At 35.8% G+C, this 6,031-nt stretch overlaps 1 protein-coding gene across 1 annotated transcript in view; it reads right to left on the bottom strand.

Annotated features, from left to right (window-relative positions):
* LOC107685970 (caM kinase-like vesicle-associated protein) overlaps positions 1-4,473 on the bottom strand; it is a 60,738-nt gene extending 56,265 nt beyond the window's left edge. The window contains exon 1 of the mRNA XM_016482750.1: positions 4,255-4,473. The gene's annotated coding sequence lies outside the window, so the exon portion shown is untranslated. The remainder of the gene's footprint in view (positions 1-4,254) is intronic.
* Positions 4,474-6,031: the final 1,558 nt, after the last annotated feature.

Genomic DNA, 6,031 nt, shown 5'->3' with positions numbered 1-6,031 from the left:
ATGTGAGAAATGTTGAAGGTGTCTGAATAAATTTTGGTTTGACTGTATCTATTTGATAAATTAAGTTAACCAACTAACATTATACATACCCTTTTGGTTTCTGTACCCAATATTTAAAAAATTTACAAATGCAATAAAAATATCGGTATCGGCAAGTACCAAAAATAAAAGTATCGGTATCGGGCGAGTACTGTAAAAAAGTGGTATCGGTGCATCCCTATTCAAATGCAAAGGTTTATTTTAAATTCGACTAATATTATAATTTTTTATTCATAATCTCCTCATCACAGGCAGGCACAGCACTCAATTCAGCATGTGTTCGTGTTTGTGTGCTGTCTGCGTCACTCATAGCACGTGCCTATATCGTGCACTATATCGAACATTTTGTATATCGTTATCGAAGGTGTACCGTAGATAAATATCGATACCGTTTTATCGCCCAGGCCTATGTCAAAAGTTATAATCCATCTCTTGGGGGAAAATAACAGTGGATGACTGTTCTAACAGAAGAAAAGCCAGCAATCTGCAAGAAAAAGATCAAGTGATCTCACTTCATGACCAGTGGATTTAAAGGAATAGTTCACCCAAAAATGAAAATTTGCTGAAATTTTACTCATCCTCATCCATCCAAGATCAGTTTATTTCTTAATTGGAACAGATTTGGAGAAATTCAGCATTGCATCACTTGCTCACCTCTGCAGTGAATTGATGCCCTCAGACTTAGAGTCCAAACAGCTGATAAAAACTTCACAAAAACTCCAGTACACTCCACTACACAAACATCTTGTGAAGCTGAGTGTTTGTCGCTTCTGGTCAAAATACCAGTCCATAATCCATAATAACGCTTCATCCAGTGAAAAAGTCCATCCACTCTTGTCCTCTCACATCAAAATCCACCAACATATTTGTTAAAACTGTTTATGAACAGTGCTTGATCTGTGCATATTTATCTATTGATTCAGACAAGATTACTTTTTCACTGGTGAAAGCAATATTATGGATAGAGAAATGGTTTGTTAAAAACGTCTTGGTGGACATTATGTTACATTCACTTAATTGATGGACTGGAGTCATGTGGATTACTTGTGGATAATTGCTATGTTTTTATCAGCTGTTTGGACTCTTCACTTGGCACCCATTCACTGCAGAGGATCCACTGCTGAGCAATTGACGTAATTCTACATTCTCCAAATCTGTTCAGGTGAAGAAATAAGCTCATCTACATCTTGGATGGCCTGAGGGGGAGTAAATGTTCAGCAAATTTTCTATTTGGGGTGAGCAATTCTTTTAATAAATGTGCTCACAGTCTGTAAAATACAATTCTAAGGAACATGTAATCTATTTAAAACAATACACTGCTCATTATTCATGTCAAAGAACACTCAATAAGCAGCATGCACAAGCTGAGTGACAAAAGGGGTCAACAGTTTCCCACAAGCGCTTGCAAAAGACCACCTGAGACACAGAGACAGACTCCATATGCTCTTAAGAACTAAACCAACATCTGCACAAAATCTCAGTCAGAAAAAAAGAATCCTGAAAGCACTAAACCATGTATGAGTCATTTTTTTTCTTATTACAACCATGCTTACTCTCCTACAACTAACAACGTCATTTCTGATTAGCTTGATATGCCCTGCCAGCAGAGCAGCTCCTGTTATGCATGGACACAAGAGGATGCCTGCAAAATGTTGGTGCAACTATCCAAAGGAAGAATGGACAGTTGTTCACATTACTGACTTCAGTTCTCAGTTCATGGTCCAACAGTATGGAGGAACTAATGTATTGTTAGTAGGAGAAGTAATGCATTGTTCGATTGCTGCCTTTATGATGCCATCCACGTTTCAGCACCACGGACAGCAGCACTATCTGCACAACCCATATGAAGCAGTTAATTTGAGTACTACAAACTTGAAGAAGGCAAGTTATAACCCAGTCCTACCTGGTTTAGTTTATAAGCAGAAAGGACTGGTGGTACAACCCATATAAGTACATGAGGAGGTCTGGTGAATGGCTAATATATACTATCATGTGACAACTCAACTTCACTTTTATACAGTCACTGCATATTACATTATGCAAATGAAAATGACAATAATAAAGAATGGATATACAAACACTATTTTATTCTATTTTCTATTAGCATAATGACCTCAAAACTGCTAAGTAATATGGGAACTAAATAAAGGCATCGTTAAAAGAACTAATGAATACTTGTGAATAATATACCATATATGTTCAGGCAACTACTGAATAAATTGTGGTGAGTTGGTTAAGGAGAAAAATGGGTCTAACACTATAAAATATATTTGTTTTAAAAAATATTGCATAATGTAATTGTTAAAAGTGACAAACTGAATTGGGGGAAGGGTATTTTTGTGTCAATAACTGAGCATGCAGCAGGAGAGAAAGATGGGCTACTTTTATGCAAATGAAATCATCATCATAAAGATAAAATGTGATGAAGGTCGACCTTCTCAAAACAGGTCAACAGTTTCCCACAAGCGCTTGCAAAAGACCACCTGAGACACAGAGACAGACTCCATATGCTCTTAAGAACTAAACCAACATCTGCACAAAATCTCAGTCAGAAAAAAAGAATCCTGAAAGCACTAAACCATGTATGAGTCATTTTTTTTCTTATTACAACCATGCTTACTCTCCTACAACTAACAACGTCATTTCTGATTAGCTTGATATGCCCTGCCAGCAGAGCAGCTCCTGTTATGCATGGACACAAGAGGATGCCTGCAAAATGTTGGTGCAACTATCCAAAGGAAGAATGGACAGTTGTTCACATTACTGACTTCAGTTCTCAGTTCATGGTCCAACAGTATGGAGGAACTAATGTATTGTTAGTAGGAGAAGTAATGCATTGTTCGATTGCTGCCTTTATGATGCCATCCACGTTTCAGCACCACGGACAGCAGCACTATCTGCACAACCCATATGAAGCAGTTAATTTGAGTACTACAAACTTGAAGAAGGCAAGTTATAACCCAGTCCTACCTGGTTTAGTTTATAAGCAGAAAGGACTGGTGGTACAACCCATATAAGTACATGAGGAGGTCTGGTGAATGGCTAATATATACTATCATGTGACAACTCAACTTCACTTTTATACAGTCACTGCATATTACATTATGCAAATGAAAATGACAATAATAAAGAATGGATATACAAACACTATTTTATTCTATTTTCTATTAGCATAATGACCTCAAAACTGCTAAGTAATATGGGAACTAAATAAAGGCATCGTTAAAAGAACTAATGAATACTTGTGAATAATATACCATATATGTTCAGGCAACTACTGAATAAATTGTGGTGAGTTGGTTAAGGAGAAAAATGGGTCTAACACTATAAAATATATTTGTTTTAAAAAATATTGCATAATGTAATTGTTAAAAGTGACAAACTGAATTGGGGGAAGGGTATTTTTGTGTCAATAACTGAGCATGCAGCAGGAGAGAAAGATGGGCTACTTTTATGCAAATGAAATCATCATCATAAAGATAAAATGTGATGAAGGTCGACCTTCTCAAAACAAATGAAAATACGCTCTTAAGCACAGTTTTTTTTTTTTTTTGTCTAGTACGGTATTATGAATGAATGCATCTATCATTCCCTAATGATGGCTGACAGTGTCACACAACTCTCCTTTCAACAAGTAGTCCAACGTTTAACAACTACTATTTTGCTCAAATGAGCAACTTCATGTAAATGAATCTCATCAAAACGTCTAAAAGGCTAAAGACCCACAGATTAAATATAAGATATTATATTACATGACTTTTCAGTAGCATTGTTATTTAATATAAATACATTATACTATACTATTTATCATTTAGAATATTTTTCCATTTTATGATTACACACACACACACACACATTTTGTTTAAAGCAGGACGCATTACATTATAAAGCCTTCCACAGCAGTGCGTCTTTCATGCAGCACGTCACATCAAATAAATATATAAATAAAGATTAACACATTTCTTAAGTTTAGTGTCTATTTTATATCTATTTTGATATTACTCAGTACTTATGTAATTACACTGCGCTGCAACATGAGTGTAAAGTGTGACCAAACCAGTGAATACTGAGTAACATTCATAATTGTTCTGCTCTTCAAAGTTATTATTAGTCGAATAAAGCCTACAAACAGCTTTTCTTCGACGAATATTACGCACTAATCCACTCCACACACTTAAGTTCTGTTCAACGCGGTGTCACTAAAGCAAAACTTACTTTTCTAGTCGTGAACAGACGTGAAATGTCCTCGAGTTCTCAGTCCAGAAGTCTTCTGGACAAAATGAACTTCTTTTCGGTGTCCGTTAAGTTTTGACGGCTATTCTCTGCACGGTAACGGTCGCAAAATCCGCGGATGCTTTCTCATCTGTTTCGCGCCGGCGGGTTTTTTCTCAGTAGCGAGAGGGTGATGGAGATGAGCGCGCTCGAACGAGAGACAAACAGAGAGGGTGAGAGCAGCCCGCGTGAGGGAAATAATGCACGCTAATGTGACTGGCGTTTCTAGGGGTGTGGCCATCTAATATCATAAGAGCAAATATTAAGAACTTAACGTGTCATTTTAACTTCTCCTCTTGCTGCTTATAAGAAAAAAAATCACTGCACGATACTCGTTTCCTTTAATTAGTTAATGAGGCAAATCACACATTTACAAAAGTGCTCTATAGTGCTGTTTATATGAAATCCGATGAAAGGAATACCCTATTTTATATCTTTTAAATGTTCAAACGGATAAAATCAAATAGTCTGTGTAAGAAAATAATATATTTGCATAGAGCATATGAAAGATGATCAACTTCAACATAATCATTCAACAGCACCATCAAGACAAATTATGATTAAGGTATATTAAGGAGTAATAAATATGGAAACACTGTTTTATTCCATTATCAATTAGCCTGATGATCTCAACATCATTAAATAATAACAGCAAAATAAAATGGTTATCATTAACATAATTTGTCCAATGCACCATTATGAATAATTAATACTGATGGATATTTCTCCATAAATGTTCAGTACTCAAATGAATGACTGAATACATGGTAGTAGGCTGGTTAAGTATATTGATTGCAAAGTCAAAGAAAAGAAGAGTCAGGCACCAATAAAACACATGCTATTTATAACATAAAACTGGTCTATACAAGTGTCTAATTTGGGGGAAAGGGAATTCAATGTCAACAACTTATAATGCATCACAGGAAAGAATTTGACACATCATCATAAGGAGAAAGTGTGATTAAGGTCTGGCACTTTCAACTTGAAACAAACTAAAACGTAACTGCATGCAAAGACAAGCCCTTAAGCACATAAATTGCTTGTTTGTCTAACTGGTTTCTTTATGAATGAATGCATGTCATTCCCTAATGATGGTTGCTGAGTTTACTTGGTTTACCACGTTCAGCCAGTCATTATTGGATCAAGATTATCATATAGCTATTCAAATAATATATACACAAAGGTGTATTATAGAGTCACTTTATGATATAAGATTAAAGGAAACTGTACTATTCATTTCACTGTAAGTTTGAATTGAGTTTGACGTGTTCAGAAGGGCATACTTTGGATCACAATCTTACAGAGACCATTTCATCCCTTTTCTTTCTCAGTGAAACAGCTGAGCAGAAGGGGTCAAACTCAGCCACCATAGGGAATTTGTCGTTGCAAGCTTCACTCTTACTTGCGATAATAGTTTGCCCTAAGGGTCTCAATGTCTTAAAGAATTAGTTGAAGCATAAGTGTATAGTGCCTGCTTGAGTGGCTTCTCATGTTTGCCAAAATTCATCTCACATAGACAGAAAATATAATGGAACCAAGAAATATGATCAAGCATGTGAAACATCTTGACTGAATCTACATATGATTGATTTCTCATCTATGCTATACAAAAAAATCTAGTCTCTTATGACTAAAGAAGACATTACATTTGGATGATTAGACATACACTAGAAGCTGAGATACTGTCATGCATGGACATAAGAAGATCTCCTGAAATAAA

This window comes from Sinocyclocheilus anshuiensis, unplaced genomic scaffold, assembly GCF_001515605.1.
Source record: "Sinocyclocheilus anshuiensis isolate Anshui unplaced genomic scaffold, SAMN03320099.WGS_v1.1 scaffold465, whole genome shotgun sequence".
Lineage (NCBI taxonomy): Eukaryota > Metazoa > Chordata > Actinopteri > Cypriniformes > Cyprinidae > Sinocyclocheilus > Sinocyclocheilus anshuiensis.
This window is presented reverse-complemented; position numbering and strand designations above follow the sequence as displayed.